The sequence below is a fragment of the Malaclemys terrapin genome, chromosome 6 (assembly GCF_027887155.1).
Source record: "Malaclemys terrapin pileata isolate rMalTer1 chromosome 6, rMalTer1.hap1, whole genome shotgun sequence".
Classification (NCBI taxonomy): domain Eukaryota; kingdom Metazoa; phylum Chordata; order Testudines; family Emydidae; genus Malaclemys; species Malaclemys terrapin.
In genome coordinates this window covers 113,026,454-113,043,307 of record NC_071510.1, presented here as the reverse complement: position 1 = coordinate 113,043,307, position 16,854 = coordinate 113,026,454, and positions in this window count along the sequence as shown.

Genomic DNA, 16,854 nt, shown 5'->3' with positions numbered 1-16,854 from the left:
AAAATGCAATAAAAATAGGGTATTTCAACTGTCCTCACACTGGGTATATGTCACCTCAGGAAGGGATGCAGACATAAAATCTGTGGACACAATAAATGACTGCTTCTTCGAGCAGCTTGTCTTGGAACCCATAAGGTGAAAGGTGATTCTTGATTTCGTACTAAATGGCACACAGGATCTGGTCCAAGAGGTGAATATAGCTGAACCGCATGGTAATAGTGACCTTAATGTAATTAAATTTACCATCCTTGTAGGGTAAAAAATGCCAAAGAAACCCACCACAGTGGCGTTTAATTTAAAAAATGGGAACTACAGAAAAATGGAGAAGCTAGTTAAACAGAAATTGAAAGGAACAGTCATGTGGGTGAAAAGCCTGCAAACTGCATGGAGAATATTTAAAGGCACCATAATAGAAGCTCAAACTAAATTTATACTCCAAATTTAAACAAAAACAGTAAGAGGCCAAAAAAAAAATGCCAAAAAAAGATGTGGTTAGAGGCAAAAAGGCATCTTCTAAAAATTGGAAATCAAATCCTACTGAAGAAAATAGAAAGGCGCATAAACTCTGGCAAGTCAACAGTAAAAACCTAAGGCTGACCAAGAAAGAATTCGAAAAGCAACTAGCTGAAGACACACAAACTAACAGTTTAAAAAAAAACATTAAGAACATCAGGAGCAGGAAGCCCGTCAGATAGTCAGGGCTTGTCTTCACTACTGGGGTAAATTGAACTAAGTTATGCTACTCCAGCTACATGAATAGCATAGTTGGAGTTGATGTAGCTTAGGTTGACATACCCTGGTGTCTTCACTGCACTGCTTCAACGGGAGATGCTCTCTGGTCAACTTCACTTACACTTCTCAGAGAGCTGGAGTACCAGGGTTGAGTGGAGAATGCTCTGACATCGACTTAGCGGGTCTTCACTAGACCTGCTAAATCGATCCTTGCTGCATCAGTTGCAGCAGCGTCGATCTCTCCATAGTGAAGACCAGCCCTCAGTGGGGCCACTGGACTCTTGAGGTGCTAAAGGAAGTTGTGATCTTTGCAGAGAAGCTAAATTAATTCTTTGCTTTGGTCTTTACTAGAGAGGATGTAGGGGAGATCCCTACATACAAACCAATCTTTTTAGGTGACATATCTGGGAATTGTCCCAGATTGATGTGTTAATAGAGGAGATTTTGGAACAAACTGATTAAATTAAACACAAATAAGACACCAGGACAGGATGGTATTAACCGAAGAGCTCTGAAGGATCTCAAATATGAAACTGCAGAAGTATTAACTGGTATGTAACCTAACACTTAAATCAGCCTCTGCACCAGATGACTGGAGAATAGCTAATGTAACACCATTTTTTTTTAAAGGCTCCAGAGGCGATCCTGGCAATTACAGGCTGGTAAGTCTAACTTCAGTACCAGGCAAATAGAATGAAACTACAGTAAAGAACAAATTTATTAGACACACCCATAAACACAATGTGTGGGGAAGAGTCTATGTGGCTTTTGTAAAGGAAACCATGCCTCATCAATCTATTAAAATTTTTTGAGAGTGTCCGCAAGCATGTGCATAAGGGTGAGCAAGTAATTATAGTGTACTCGGACTTTCAGAAACCTTTGACAAGTTCCCTCACCAAAGGCTCTTAAGCAAAGTAAGCAGTCATGGGATAAGAGGGAAGGTCCTCTCATGGATCAGTAACTAGCTAAAAGATAGGAAACAAATGGTAGGAATAAATGGTCAGTTTTCACAATGGGGAGAGGTAGATAGTGGTGTTCCCCAAAGATTTGTACTGGGACCAGCACTGTTCAACATATTCATAAATGATCTGGAAAAGATGTTGAACTGTGAAGTGGCAAAATTTGCAGACAATACAAAATTAATCAAGATAGTTAAATCCAAAGCTAACTGTGAAAGGCATCTCACCAACCTGGGTGACTGGGCAATAAAATGGCAGCTGCAATCCAGTGTGAAGTAATGCACATAGGGGAAAAATAATCCCAACTATACATACAAAATGATGGGGTCTAAATTAGCTGTTACCACTCAAAAAAGAGGTCTTGTAGTCATAGTGGATGGTTCACTGAAAACATCCACTCAATGTGCAGTCAAAAAATCTAAGAGACTGTTAGGCACCATTAGGAAGGGACAGAAAAGATAATAGGACAGAAAAGATCAAAATGCCACTATATAGATCTGTGGTACGTCCACAACTTGAATAGTGCATGCAGTTCTGGTAGCCTCATCTCAAAAAAGATATATTAGAATTGGAAAGGGTACAAAGAAGGGCAACAAAAATGATTTACGGGTATGGAACAGCTTCCATACAAGGAGAGACTAAAAAGATTAGGGCTGTTCATCTTAGAAGAGAGATGACTCAGTGGGGACATGATTAGATCTATAAAATCATGAATGGTGTGGAGAAAGTGAATAAGGAAGTGTTATTTATCCCTTCACATAACACAAGAACCAGGAGTCACCCAATTAAATTAATAGGCAGCAGGTTTAAAGAAAACAAAAGGAAGTACTTCGTCACACAGTGCTCAGTCAACCTGTGGAACTGATTGGCAGGGGACGTTGTGAAGGCCAAAAGTATAACTGGGTTCAAAAAAGAATTAGATAAATTAATGGAGAATAGGTCCATCTATGGCAATTAGCCAAAAATCCCGATGCTCTGGGTGTCCCTAAACCTTGGACTGCCAGAAACTGGGACTGGATGACAGGGTGTAAATCACTCAAAATTGCCTTGTTCTGTTCATTCACTCTGAAACATCTGGCACTGGCCACTGTCAGAAGATGGTACTGGGCTTTAGATGGACCCTTGGTTTAATCTAGTATGGCTGTTTTTATGTTCTTAAAATTGCAGATTAATTCGGTCATGGATTTTTTTATATATCACAGCTGGTCTAACCAATCTCTTTTGTAGAATAGTGCCAGATTCTGATACCCATACTGATGCTGAATAGCACTTTACTCCACACACGGTCCTTTGACTTCAGTGGGAGTGCTCATAGAGTAAGGTGCTACTCAGCTTGAGTAAAGTATCTAACTCTGCCCTGTACTTGTTCAATAAGATTATTTGGTTTGGAGACTAGTGTGAATTCCTTTTATTAAACAAAATAATTCCAGTATCTCAACTTTATTGATGTATTTCTTCACCTTTTCTGATTAGTAGGTGGCTTTTCACTGATTTAGGGTCGGATTCTGGCTCATATTAAAATCAACTGGAGTTCTTCCATTGACAGTGCTTGGAGTTGAACTGAGATTGGCTTTTATCTGCAAATTGTTCCAATACTGACAATAAGTAAGGTTGGTTACTTTATCCCAAATCAAAGCCTCCTCCCTGTGCTTGTAGCCAGCTCATTATTCTACCACACATAGTATGCAACCCACAATAAAAGGAAGCAGATGCAGAAAACCCTCTAATTCAGTGGTCTCCAAACTTTTTTGATCGCGCACCCCTATCAGTAAAAAATTTTTGAGCACGCACCCCCTGCCGTGCTGGCTCTACCATTTTTGCTCCCTCCCCCTCTCCCCAAAAAAGCCACTCAGACTCCCACCCGAACTGCCGAACCAAAACAAAAAACAAAAAAAAACGCTTCTTCTGTCGCGCACCCCCAAAAATCCTCTTGCGCACCCCCTGCGGTGCGCGCATCCCACTTTGGAGACCACTGCTCTAATTTAATGAATGTAGCTGTACATCTATAATTAATAATACATGCTTCAAAAACTGGTGCCTAATTTAGTAAACACCTATTCTGGTGTTGGTATACTGTCAAGTTTCTGTATAGGAGATAGACACTGTTTCATGGTGGTTTCATGATCTTGATTGTGTTCAGAATGTAGTAAAATATTTTAATTAAATTAATCTACGTAACAGATTGGGTGGAAAATATTGAATGGCTAGATTAAACAGGCCAAGGGTCTGATCCCCTATGGCAATTCCTAAGGTTAAAACTGTCCCAAATTAGACTCCTAAGAACTGAATGCTCAGAAGGAGTTAGGTGCCTACATCTCTCTTCTAGGCACCGATGTCCCACAAAACTCCCACTGAATCCCTATAGGTGCCTAAACTCACTTGGTGCCTAACTTTTAACAGTAAAAGTTTCCTGGGCACCTATGTTTCTGTCTTGAGCCATGCACATTCCTGTCTCCCCATAGGTGTGCAGACACCTATCTCCCACCTACGCCCCAGAGTGATTCACAAGCCAGGGGAAGATGTCCCCCTAACTCACCTTAGGGGCCCAGTCCTTTAGGCATGCTCAGAGTCTGCCTACTAGAGCAGGCCCCCATAAGCAAAACAGCCTGGGTGGGCAGAAGACCTCAATCATAACTTTTAGCCCACTGGCTAGAGTACTCACCTGGGATGTGGGAGACCTCCAGTTCAAGTCCCCCCTCCACCTAAGGGGGGGAGACAAGGGATTTGAACAGGGATCTGCTACCGCTCAGGTGAGTGCTTGAACATTGGGCTAGGGGATATTTTGATGTAGGAAGCCCCTCAAACACTCCACTTGAAGCTGGATAAATAAAGACTCATTGGACTGGGGGGAATGGATCCCCCATCTCCTAGGTGAGTGCACTAAGCACCAGGCTATAGACTCATTCTCATCCTTGCGTGTGCGCGCTCTCTCTTCCTTTTTAGGAGTCATTTGGGACAGAGAGTGACAGCACATCAGAATATCCCATAGCCCAATGGTTAGGGCACTCACCTGAGAGATCCTTGTTTAAATCCCTTCTCCCCCTTATGTGAGTGGGGGACTCGAAATGGGGTCTCCAACCTCCCAAGGGAGTGCACTGATCTTTGGGCTAAAAGTTACAAGGGAGGTCATCCTCCTTCCTAAAGCAGTATCAATGCAGTCACTCAAAAGAGGGGCTCCTCCTGGCACATAGGCGCCGACTCCGTGGGTGCTCCGGGGCTGGAGCACCCACGGGGAAAAATTGGCAGGCAGCTCCCCTCCCTGCCCCTCCCCCGCCCCAGCTCACCTCTGGCTCTGCTCCACCTCCGCCTCTTCCCCTGAGCGTGCCACATGCCCACTTTTTCCCCCAGCTCCCAGCGCTTGCCGCCGCAAAACAGCTGTTTTGTGGCGGCAAATGCTGGGAGTGGGAGCACGGCATGCTCGGGGGAAGAGGCAGGACCGGGATGTGGATTTGGGGAGGGGTCCAATAGGGGCAGGGAGGGGGCGAAGTTGGGACGAGGAGTTTGGGGAAGGGGTTGGAATGGGGGTGGGATTGGACGGGGCAGGGTGGAGGCGGCCAGGGGGCATGAGCACCCACCGGTGCTGGGAAAAGTTGGCACCTATGTCCTGGCATACAGAGAGAGGCACCTCCCTGCACCCCAGACTTAGGCACAACTCTCACAGAGGGGGTGGGGCTCAGCACATAAGCCTCTGGTTGGCATCTCCCATTGGCTGACTTAGGCAACTCCCCACCTAGCCTGCTGGCTTTTGTGAATCACTTTCTAAGGTGCCTGTTTCTCCCCAGTCCTTATTCTACAGGGAGCCTCAGTGCCTAACTCATCTTTTTTTTAATCTCAGTGATTTTTCCAGGCGCCGAAAAGTTAGGCGCTATGACGCTCAGCATCACAATGCCTAAATCCTTTTGAACATTCAGTCCTAAGTCATTAGGGTAAAATTCTCAAAAGCACCTATGTTCCTATTTATTGGTCTAAGATCAAACCTGATGAGTATGTTCATTGTATGTAAAGTTATGCTCTCAAAAATTCTGCATTGCAATGTTGTTAATGGGATCAGGAGATTAGAAGAGAAAGAGAAATGAGGATGGTATGAAATCCCTGATCAGGGAACCGTTTACAGTGCTGTTTACTAATTCATTGTCTTTAACAACTGTCAGCTCAGGGGAAAGGGAGAAATTTAATGCACTGACACTTGGTGACCCAACTTCAAGAAAGGACTTTACATAATGCTTCCCGGAGGGGATTTGCTTTATGTTTACTTCATGCTTCACAGAAGAGAGACATTTGCACAGTCATTTAATCAAACCACCACTTCCCCACAAAGTTACTGTAGACAGCAGTCAAGCCCATGAGAATGAGGAGTTGCACTGAGCGTGCTTAGAACATTCTCTGCGTATCCAGGAAGAGGGGTTGGCTCTTGGTTTATTGAAAGTAAAGGGGCCAGGGATTCCTGAATCCATCCGTGGAAAGGATCCCAGACAGAGAGGGAAAACTGTAGATGAAATCTATGGCCTTGGGCACGCTCACGCACACACCTACACCCACACCCAATGAACTGACCAACCCTGGGTAGGGTAAAGGACAAGCAGGCCTCTGATGTGAGCACAAATTCCCCACCACAGACTAAATAGTCAACAGGAGTTGCCACCTGCAGGTTATGGTAAGAGAGAGAGAGAGGAGACGCATGCCCTGAAAGGGTTGATTAGTTATTTAAAAACAAAAACGGTCCCCAAACCCTCTCCTTCGCTATCACCAGTAGACAGGAGAGGCAGCCATAGCCTAGGGCGGTAATAATTCCTATATCCTGCAGGGACGGAGACGAAAGAGCGCTGCTGCTGGGGGACGTTCATTCGTGTGAGTTATATAACTCCCATCTTTGGAGCCGGGCAGCTTTACCTTGTCCCTGATGAGACTGGCTTAGTGAGCTGCCAGAATGTGGGTTCACATGCCCAAGGCCACCTACTTTTTAATCTGGATGGGCTCCATTGGTAGTAAAAGTTGGTCTTGGAGGTACAGTATTATGCCAGCAAATTAATTTGTGCTCTGTTGCCATTGGCAGCAGCAGCAAAATCTGCACAAGGATTTATGTTCAATGAACCTGAATAATGTAAAATACTGCTGAATAATACCTAGCTAGCTTTTCTCTTTGCCATGTGAAAATTTAGGGAGTGACAATGAAAGATACTGTTTATGGACCAGATTTTTAAACAGCAGCCTCCCTTCTTGTGCCTGCAATCATTTCCAAGTGTAATTTAGGTCACTTTGACATAAGGGCTTGTTTGCTTGAGAGGCAGTGTGGCCTGTTGGCTAGGACAGTAGACTGAGAACTCAGGAGACCAGAGGTTGATTCCCAGCTCTGCCACTGGTTTGCTCAGTGACTTTAGGGAAGTCATTCCACTGTATGGTGCCTCAGTTTCCCCAGCTGTAAAATGGGGGTAATGATGCTGCTCTCCTATGAAGGTATATATCCTCATTACTACTCAAGTCTAAGTTATCTACATTCTTCCCACAGCAATTTTGAAGGTGTAAAAGGGAGTTCTGAGTGAATCTAGGCTGAAAATCAGGCCCTATATTTTTAATTTCAAGATAACGGTCTCTCTTTGTTCCCTGGGGGTGATGTGTCAGTGTGGTGAGTCACTATGGGGAATGCCAGCATGGCGTATAGGAGCTGATGTAATGAGGCTGATCATTGGGAAATTCAAATCAATTTAGTTTACTGAAAGCTCCAGTGGAAAAGATCATGGTTTCTAGGTTAACCACCTTTGATCTGTTTCATCCTTTTTTTTAAAAAAAAAGTTAATTTTTATCTTCCCGCTACTCTGAACTACTGGCCAGTCATAGATAATTTTTAACTACTAGCCACTGACTCATTTGGGTCACAGGTACTTTCCCCTCTGTGTGTATTTGGGGTCTATATCACTATTATGCTTGTACTGCATATGACTTACCTTTGTCTGTTATACTGTGCTAAAAGAGCTAGGTGAAACTATGATTTTGCTTTACAGGGTATTCTACAGTCCTTTTATTTTGGTTCATGGGCATTCATGGCTCTTGAATAGCATGATACATTTTGAGTAAATATCCAAACAAATAAGCAAAAATCAGCTGAAATGATCAAGTGTTGCATGCTTTTTGTCATAGAGCTTCTCTACCGATTTCCATGCAAAGCTGTAGGGCTAGATCCTTAGCTGATGTAAATCAATGGGCCATAATGATGAGTCAGATTTGATTATTTCAATGGAGCTACGCCTGTTTCACATCTGAGGATCTGGCCCATAATTTTGACCCGGGTTTTGTGAATATCAGTAACCCAAGCCCCATTGCTGGGTTTGTAACGGGATACAAAGGTTTTTCCGTAGGCGAAATATCCAGGTCAGAAATGGTTTAATTAGTCCCAAGTTTATTTTATCATACACCATAGAAGATAGAGCTGGGATAAAGCCATAAAGGCACTAGTCATTAATGCAGGATGTTTCCTTACATTATTCACATTGGCATAATAGTTAAATTCTTAAATCCTGCAGGAAAAATCCCTTTGACTTCAAATATGTGCCTTGCTAAGGACTGCAGAATCAGGCCTTTCTTGAATCCCTCCAGGGCTAGTGCCTCCACTGTCCCCTTTGGCAAACTCTGCATATCAGTGTCCCATGTTTCAGTGAAGAATGTTTGCTCCCCAACTCCTCCTCCTTTTCAGTTTTGAGGGCCCAATCCTCAAATCAGTCCACTCAACAGACTGCTGTTGGCTTCAGTTGGAGTTGTGGCATGCCAGTTGCAGTGCATGCAGCGTGTGTGTGTTGGGGGTGTGCACTGCCCCTTGAAATGGAGAGCAGTCTCCTTGTACTCGCATGCAGCCTGCATGCTGTGCTCTCTCTCTCAGTTTTATTTGTTCTGTTCATATTAAAAAATGATTCTTCTGACTGGAAGTATGTGAAAAAACAATCCAGGCAAACCTCATTTAGGTGATGTAAATAGGAGCACTACCCCAAGGTCTCAAAATGGAACTAGCTTTTTTAAGTCTGGCATAAACAAACACAGAATTGTGTTTCCCCAATTGTGTTTTTAAGCTTTCTCCAGGCTGCTCTTGAAATGAGGTTTACGGTGCACATGGTGGCTTTATGCAGATAAAGTCTGAGTCAGCTCAGATGCACCGAGGGCCTTTTCAGTTAGCATTTCCCTCCTTCCCCCAAGAGAGTGTTCCCTTTGGGGTCATATCCCTCTCACACTGGGTGAGGGAATGCCTAATACTTCATTGTTTGCCCCATCCACTTTATTTTGCAGCATGGGGTTGAGGGCTGTACTCAGAAAGACAATGCTTAACCCTCTCCTTGCCAGTTTCTGGGCTGGTTCAATTCTCCCTATTGCAGAACCTAACCTTTAGCTTCTAGATCATAATTTCATGCTTCACCTCTTTCAAAGTATTGTGAAAAGCCCCTATTTCCTGCCTTGGTAGTAGTTCATTAACTCCTTCAATCAGTGCAGTATTTTTCACGTCCTTCCCTCACCCTTCTGTCTCCTCTTTTCCCCACAGCATATGACCTGAGGTCCATCTGTTTCTTTTGTTGTATCTTCCAGTCTTTACATAAGGCACATAATATAAAAGGGTTTTCCTGCTTTCACCTGTGGGCCAACTTTAAAGCTTTTTATAGGGGTTCTCAAACTGGGGGTCAGGACCCCTCAGGGGATCACAAGGTTATTACATGGGGAGTTGCGAGCTGTCAGCCTCCACCCCAAACCCCGCTTTGCCTCCAGCATTTATAATGGTGTTAAATATATAAAAAAGTGTTTTTAATTTATAAGGGGGGGGGGTCACATTGAGAGACTTGCTGTGTGAAAGGGGTCACCAGTACAAACGTTTGAGAATCACTGTCATAGAGCGACCAAAGTCAGTGAGATCTGTTCATATGTATCTGAGGGTAGAATTTGTCCCACATATTTATGTATGGTGTATGTATTGCATCATGCTTATCTGCTCTCGGATCACATTTAGTGACCTTTAACCAATCCAATTAGTTTTCTCCCGGAATTTCAAAACAATTTGGCATTTTATTTCAAAGAACGGGAGCAGGAACAGCCAGTCCTCCGTGAGGATTGTTGCAATTCTCTCTCAAATTATCACCCAGTATCTCCATGTGCTGCAGTGGTGAAAGCCTTTACTTTATTAGTTTTAGTGGCTCATTTAAAATTGTAGCACAGCGTTTTTGGGAAAGGAACTTTTACTCATGAACACACTCCCAGCAGTCATTATCTAGTGACACTTCCCTTCTGAAAAATACCAGCATACTAAAAATCTGTTCGAGTTTAGAGAAATTACAGCTCATAAAATACATTCTAAATAAATGATTACTTTTTGGTTGCCTTCTGTCTCTGCTGTTTTACAGTTAAGTACAAACCTTTCCCATCATACCAGATACTTCCCATAAGCTTCAAAAACAGGTCCGAATGATCAGAATTGCACCCAGAATTGGCACATACAGTTATGGTTACTGTACAGGTAAGTCATAGACACATTTTTGTACAAGTGCCATTCTGAAAATGTGGACAGCCTCTTAAATGTACTGTGCTCTCTAGTTAGCATGATATGCTTATTATTTCTTCTTTGTATTACCTGGCTGGCACCTACAGGTCCCAACCAACCAAGAGAGGCCCCATTATATATTGGCTATACAAACTCAGAGTAAGAGAGAGGCCCTGCTCCCCAAGTGTTTAGAATCTAAATAGACAAAGGGCGGGAAGGGAAATGGAGACACATTGCCATGCTGTGACTTGTTCATTGTCAAACACAAGGTTAGTAGCACAGATGGGATTAGAATGCAGGGCTTCTGATTCACAGGATAGTGCCCCAGCTGCTAGACCATGCAGCCCCCCCGGAACAGGCAGATGCAAACAGCTGCAGCTGAAGATACTGGAATATATTTCAACTAGGGCATATTTATCTCGCAATAATTGTGTTCCCATTATTAGAATATATCTCAGTTCTCTTTCTGCTGTTATTATCTAATCTTTATACTGCAGAATCCAGAGCCCCATTGTGTAAGGTTTTGCAGACACACACATAGAAGAAGACATGGTCTGAACTCTCAAGGGTGCAATCCTGGTCCTGTTAAAGTCAATGGGCGTTTTTGTTTGTCATTTGGTGATCGGCCAGGTTGGGTGAAAACCGTTCACGCAAATTTCCCAGAATTACGTTCTTGTTAAAGCTCAGTAGTGATAAACTGGGGCTGCCCCTGTGCAGCTGCATTGTATAGGGTGAACCCCTCTCCTCACCATGGTGTATCCATGAAGGAGGAAGCCCGGACATAGTTGCTGTGCATCCTTGAGCACTAAGGGGTTGGCAACGCATTAGCAGGTGCTTCACTTCAGTAGGATTTAAACTGCTTAAGTGCTTTGCTGAATCAGGACCTAGGTGGCTTGTCTGGCCAATGTGGCTAGTTGTGCTCTTCACCCCCATAGTCCCCAATGGGTACATAGCAAGTTGATTTGGGGGTGTGGCAGGTCCCGCCCCTGGTACAACAACTGGATTTAGGATCCAGGCAGTTGGGGCAGCTCCCACTTTAAAGGTGATGTAGGGAGCAATAGGGCTTGTCATTCATTGCTTGCAGTATTCTCTCCCCACTCCCCCTTCCCTGGCGCATCTCTGGATGCATAAGCTAGCACTTAGCCTCTAGACTTTGTTCTTCTTTGTCTTATTCCAATCTCTGAATTCCTGCCAAATGTGTTAACGTTATTCGTTTGTGTCAACAACCCCCTCCCCCATCTTCTTTTTAAAAAAATGCAACATGAAGCAATGAATTTGCAGAATGTTTTCTGTTCTCTCATTTTAATACACAGGAAAAAAGAACATTACAAAAATGCATCATTGGTCTCTCGCATAATTAAAAATGCTAGGGTTATGAATGGGGGGAAATGATCCTTAGAACACAGATGTAATCATTAAAAATAAAAGAATCCTGAGACCCAGCAGTGGCGCGCCTTTCTTCAGATATAATTCAATTAAACACATTCTTTCCTTCTCTCCCCATTTATAGACGTTCTTGGTATTGTGTTACAATAATGCCAAGCGGCCCCATTGTGCTAGGCACTGTACAAATACACAGTGAAAGACAGTCCCTGCCCTGAAGAGCTTACAGCCTGAATGATGGAAAGAGAAACAGAGACTTGCTCGACATCAAACAGCAGCAGAGCCAGGAAGAGAAGGCATGTCTCTTGAGTGGTCTGTCACTGTACTACTACATTAAGGGCTTAAGCCTGCTGAGTACTTGACCACGATTTCAAAGTGAGTGCGTCATTACCCAGTGGCCACTTTACGGTGCTTTGGCAGAGTAAAGGAGCCTTAATGTGGGCATAAATTACATTGCACCCGCTTTGAGGCCCCTGTACACTGTGTAGGGTGACCAGATAGCAAGTGTGAAAAATCAGGACAGGAGGTGGGGGGTAATAGGAGCCTATATAAGAAAAAGGCCCAAATATCAGGACTGTCCCTATAAAATCGGGACATCTGGTTACCCTAACACTGTGAAAATGGTGTCCAGTGATCTTAGTGTAAATGAACATTCCAGCCCCAAACTGCAGTGACCGGTAGGGGTGCATAATGCCACGGAGGCTTGTTGCCTAGTTGTCACATGTGCCACGTGAAGAGGTCCGTTAGAGCACTAAGCAGTGTTATCTGCTCACCCATCCGCGTGCCAGCAGCTATATCCCATCTTGTTTTCATATTCTTTTTAGCTGAGAATAAATAATTTTTAAAAACCTTTTCTAATGAAACAAAACAAAAGAATTAAGGACAGTAAAGCACAGGCTAGCTCAGCACCGGGCAGTTTGTTGGACTCAAAATGTAACTTTGGCTTATGGTGCAGTAAGTCCCAGGTTCAAATTCTATGCTAGTCCACAGGAAGGTGAAATATATGGTACCTTTACTTTTGGGATTTGTGTGATGATCTAGTGGTTAAGGCTCTAGACTGTGACTCAGGAAACATGGGTTCAATTCCTGGTTCTCCCGCCCTCTTCTTGTGTGAACATGCATAGGGCTAATATGTGCCTCAGTTTCCCTATCTGTAACATGGGGATGATACTTCCCTACCTCCTAGGGGTGTTGGGAAAATAAAATCCATTAAAGACTGTGGGGTACTCAGGTTCTTTGGGTATGAGAGTCACATAAATACCTCCACAGAGCAATTAACTTAAACAACAAAAGGTTAACACACAGATCTGTGCAGGAAACGGTAACATTAGCATTGCAGCCAGGAGGTCTGAGATGGGCCATGCTCACTGGAGGTCAGATTTAAACAATTAATGTAGATATTGAGGGTGAATTAACACTCTTCATCTGAGAAAGAGTTAAGCAAACACAGAGGGCAGTTCTTTTTTGATGTGTGGTTGCAATATCACTTTTTAAGAAACACTGTTTCAAGTCAGGGTAATACAACTATTCCCTCCCACCAATCCACTTTCTCCCCTCTCCACCTACCCACACACACTCTACTCCAAGGGAGGAGGAAAAACCGGATTTTCAAGGTTTTTTTCCCTTGGTCTGTTTGACTAAAGGTGACTCCTGCTTAGTGGACAGAGGGCCATCCCCCACTGATCAATATTTTAATGTGACTTATCAGAAAGAGAATGAATTGTTTACTTAAAAACTCAGGATCCCATAAAGGGCAAGGGAAAAGTGTCCACTGGAGACAGAAGTTCTGGACGCCTGCCTGCTGCTGTAAATTCATAACAAGGAAGCCTAAAACTCAAAGAATCAGAAGAAAGTGGTGTCCAGCAAAACAATGCGTTAGAACCAAAACTCCAACAAAGGCACAGCCAGGAGTTATGCAGGATGGTAAGTGCTTTCCTGGGTATATTTCAAGTGAGCAAAATGAAACAAACTCTTCAGGTGGGGGAATCTATCGATAAAAAATTGAGTACAAAAATGATTTCAAATGCCAGTGTTATTATGCATCTGCTACACTAAAATGTTCTTGCAAGTCTGTTGCCCCTCAACACAGATGAAATGGATGTTGTATTATAGTCGTAGGATCTGTTCCTGCACCTTTTAAGTCAATGGGAGCTTTTCCTGTAACTTCAGTGGATACAGGATCAAGCCTATAGACATCCTAAATGCTTATTGTAAAAATAATGATGCTAACGTGCTTGGTTAGACTTTACTAGTCTTGAGGATTAGATACGTCTTGAGAGTTTAGATACATGAAAAGGCTTTAAAAGTACAGTAAGTACAGTATTTCTTTTCCTTGCAATGGTGTTCTGCATTGAAGAGCTCCATGCTTTAAACCCAAAGCCACCAGAAGAGAGGCTGAAAGCAGAAAGTTTGTGGTGCTACAGCATTTACATTCTGCTTCTACCTTGTGCCAACGTGTCACCCTCTCCTTGGCTTTGCTCTTTACTCTGTTGCACTATTTTAACAATCTCACCCCCTCAGGAATCGATTATCTTCTCTATTCTGCGTCACTACCTATTGTTTCCGGAATGATTTCTGCTGAACTGCTGGGAGTTCCTATGCATGGATAGTGGGGCTTTAAGCATGCCTTACTTTTAGTCACATTGCTTGTCTGAAATATTATTTTAACTTTTATATTGCAGTAGGGTCTAGAGGCCTGCTATGCTGGGGCCTCACGGTGCTAGGTACTGCACATATATATATATATATATATATATATATAGTGCATGACAGTCCCTGCACTATATATACGTGAATTAGAACCCAAATTTCAATATCGCTGTTTGCATCCCTTTCGTACTCACTTTTCACTAATAATGTATGTGAAGGTTTGTTTGTGAGAATGGAAAATAAAATTCAGGTCCATAGCTGAAAATTTGTATCATGACAAAGTGAAATTTGTTTTGGATGTAACTGGGAATCTACTGTCTAAACTAAGGCCCCTTCATTAACTTATATAACTGTGTGACAACAGACGCAACAGCAGCCTCCTGGAGTTGTGTACAAGATATGTTACAGCCCACTCTTTCTCCCAGAGCTTGCTCCTTCTTAGCAGTAAGGTTAGGCATATCTGCCACCCTGCCTGACAGCAATGTTCCGGCATTCACCTACACAGCTGTTTCCTGCTACAGATCGTGAAGGCTCCAGAATAGATACAAAATAAACTAAGGATGATCAATACATTGAAAAAGGAGCCATTCCCACCCACTCATTTGCAGATCACATAAGTGCACAAAAGCGGAGATGATACAATAGTTATATTAATAAAACAAAAAAGAGAGAGAGATCTGGCACATTAACTGGCAGGGTTAGGTTGTCTTATGGGCCGTCCATCTGCTAAGGACTGACTCACAAGTTGACTAGTATTCTCAGTAGAAATGTGCTCTGGTTTAATTAAATCAGTTTAAAAATCAGTCTAGTTAAACTGGTCCAAAGCCCAAAGGTTAAACTCACTTAAGTTTTGCTTAAATCAATGTATTTTAGGTTGGTAACACTGATGCAAATGAAACTGATTTCAGCAAGGATTTCAACAGGTGAAGGGTGTATGTATTAGGGACTTGTACTGGTTTCACTAGATCAATTTTTAAACCAGTTAAACAACTAGTTTCCAGAAAAGATGGAACATTTGTATGGATGGTACAATTGGTGGCAGGTTTCCTGGATGGAGCCAATTGTGGAAAAAGCTTTATTAGAGTCCAAAGGATCCTGCCATGTCCTGTTTTTTTTCCCTGCCATGGAATGAGATGGCGTCATCATTCTCTCTCTCAGAGAAAGGAAACCAGCCCTGTTCCGCTTCCAATTTAAGCCTGTAAGAGTTTTGCCATTAACTGAATGAATTTAGAGTCAGGTCCATCATGTCTAACAATTGCTGGACCTTCCTAAATTACGATAACATATTGATTTATACTTGCCCAACAAACACGTCTCCTATTTTCACCAACTATTTAAAATGCCCACTGAGTGAGTTTGTCCTAAAATTAAATCTAAGCCTCTTTCACTCTTCTACCCCATTGTAGGCCATCAGGTATACTCTGAGATGTTCACCTACTAAATAGCTCTGAAGCTGCTAATAAAATCCCTATGTCAAGCTAGAACAACTATCGAGAAAAATCACAGCAATCATCCAAAGGGGGCACTTAAAACATTCTTCACATATGTATTTCAGGTGCTCATGTGTTAGGAGTATTACAAACATTTAGGCAACTGGAGGGTTCAAAATTTGCTAATATGTTCCTTCCATGTATGCACTGCATCTCTGATATGTGATGCCATAGTAGGCCCCTGCAATTAACAGGAAATAACCACTGGATCTCTGCTATCATGGTATGGCAATTGTTGCTAAATGCTGATATTTAAAATGGTGACTGTTGTGTAGGAACACTTGTGAAATGTGATGGTTCTTCTGTATCCATATTCCATGCCTCTTATGGGGCACACGCTTGTGCAGGGTTTGTGTGTTTACAAGCAGATGCTGATATAGACTTGCCGAGGATGGGGAATCTGGCAGGTGACTATAAGGGACACATAGTATATGTGAGGGTGTGTGCATTGTTGGCTTTGAATGTAAAGCCACTAAAGGAAAATAAATCACTTTAACAAGAATTTAAGGGTAATGTGCACTATGGGGTATGATTTCTAAAATGCACTAATATATTGCTCATTAATTTGTCCCTGTAGACCCTGCTGGTGTGCACTAAAGATTCTCTAGTGTGCGTTAACATAGTGCTCTTTGAATCAGTGCTATGCTGAAGTGCATTAGGGAACATTTAGTAAGCATCAGCAGGATCTACATGGACTAACTAAGGGCAGGTCTACCCTACCGCCTAAATCAATCTAATTTATGTCACTCAGGGGTGTGAAAAAACACTCCATTGAGTGACACAAGTTACAGTGACCTAAACGCTGTCCATACTGGCACTATGTCAGTGAAAGACTGTCTCCTGTGGACATAGCTTCCACCTCTCATGGAGGTGGAGTAATCATGTCAATGGGAGAGCGCTCTCCTGTCGGCATAGAGTGTCCTCACCAGATGCACTACAGCAGTGCAGCTGCATTGGTGCAGCTGTGCAGATTTAGTGCTTAGACCTGCCCTAATGTGCAGCACATTAGTATGCTTTAAAAATCACATAGTGAGCATTATCACACAGTGGAGACATACCTTCAGGGAAGAGAGAATGTTCCCTGAATATCCAAAGAACTCCTCCCTCAAACCTTCTCAACTCACTTAACACA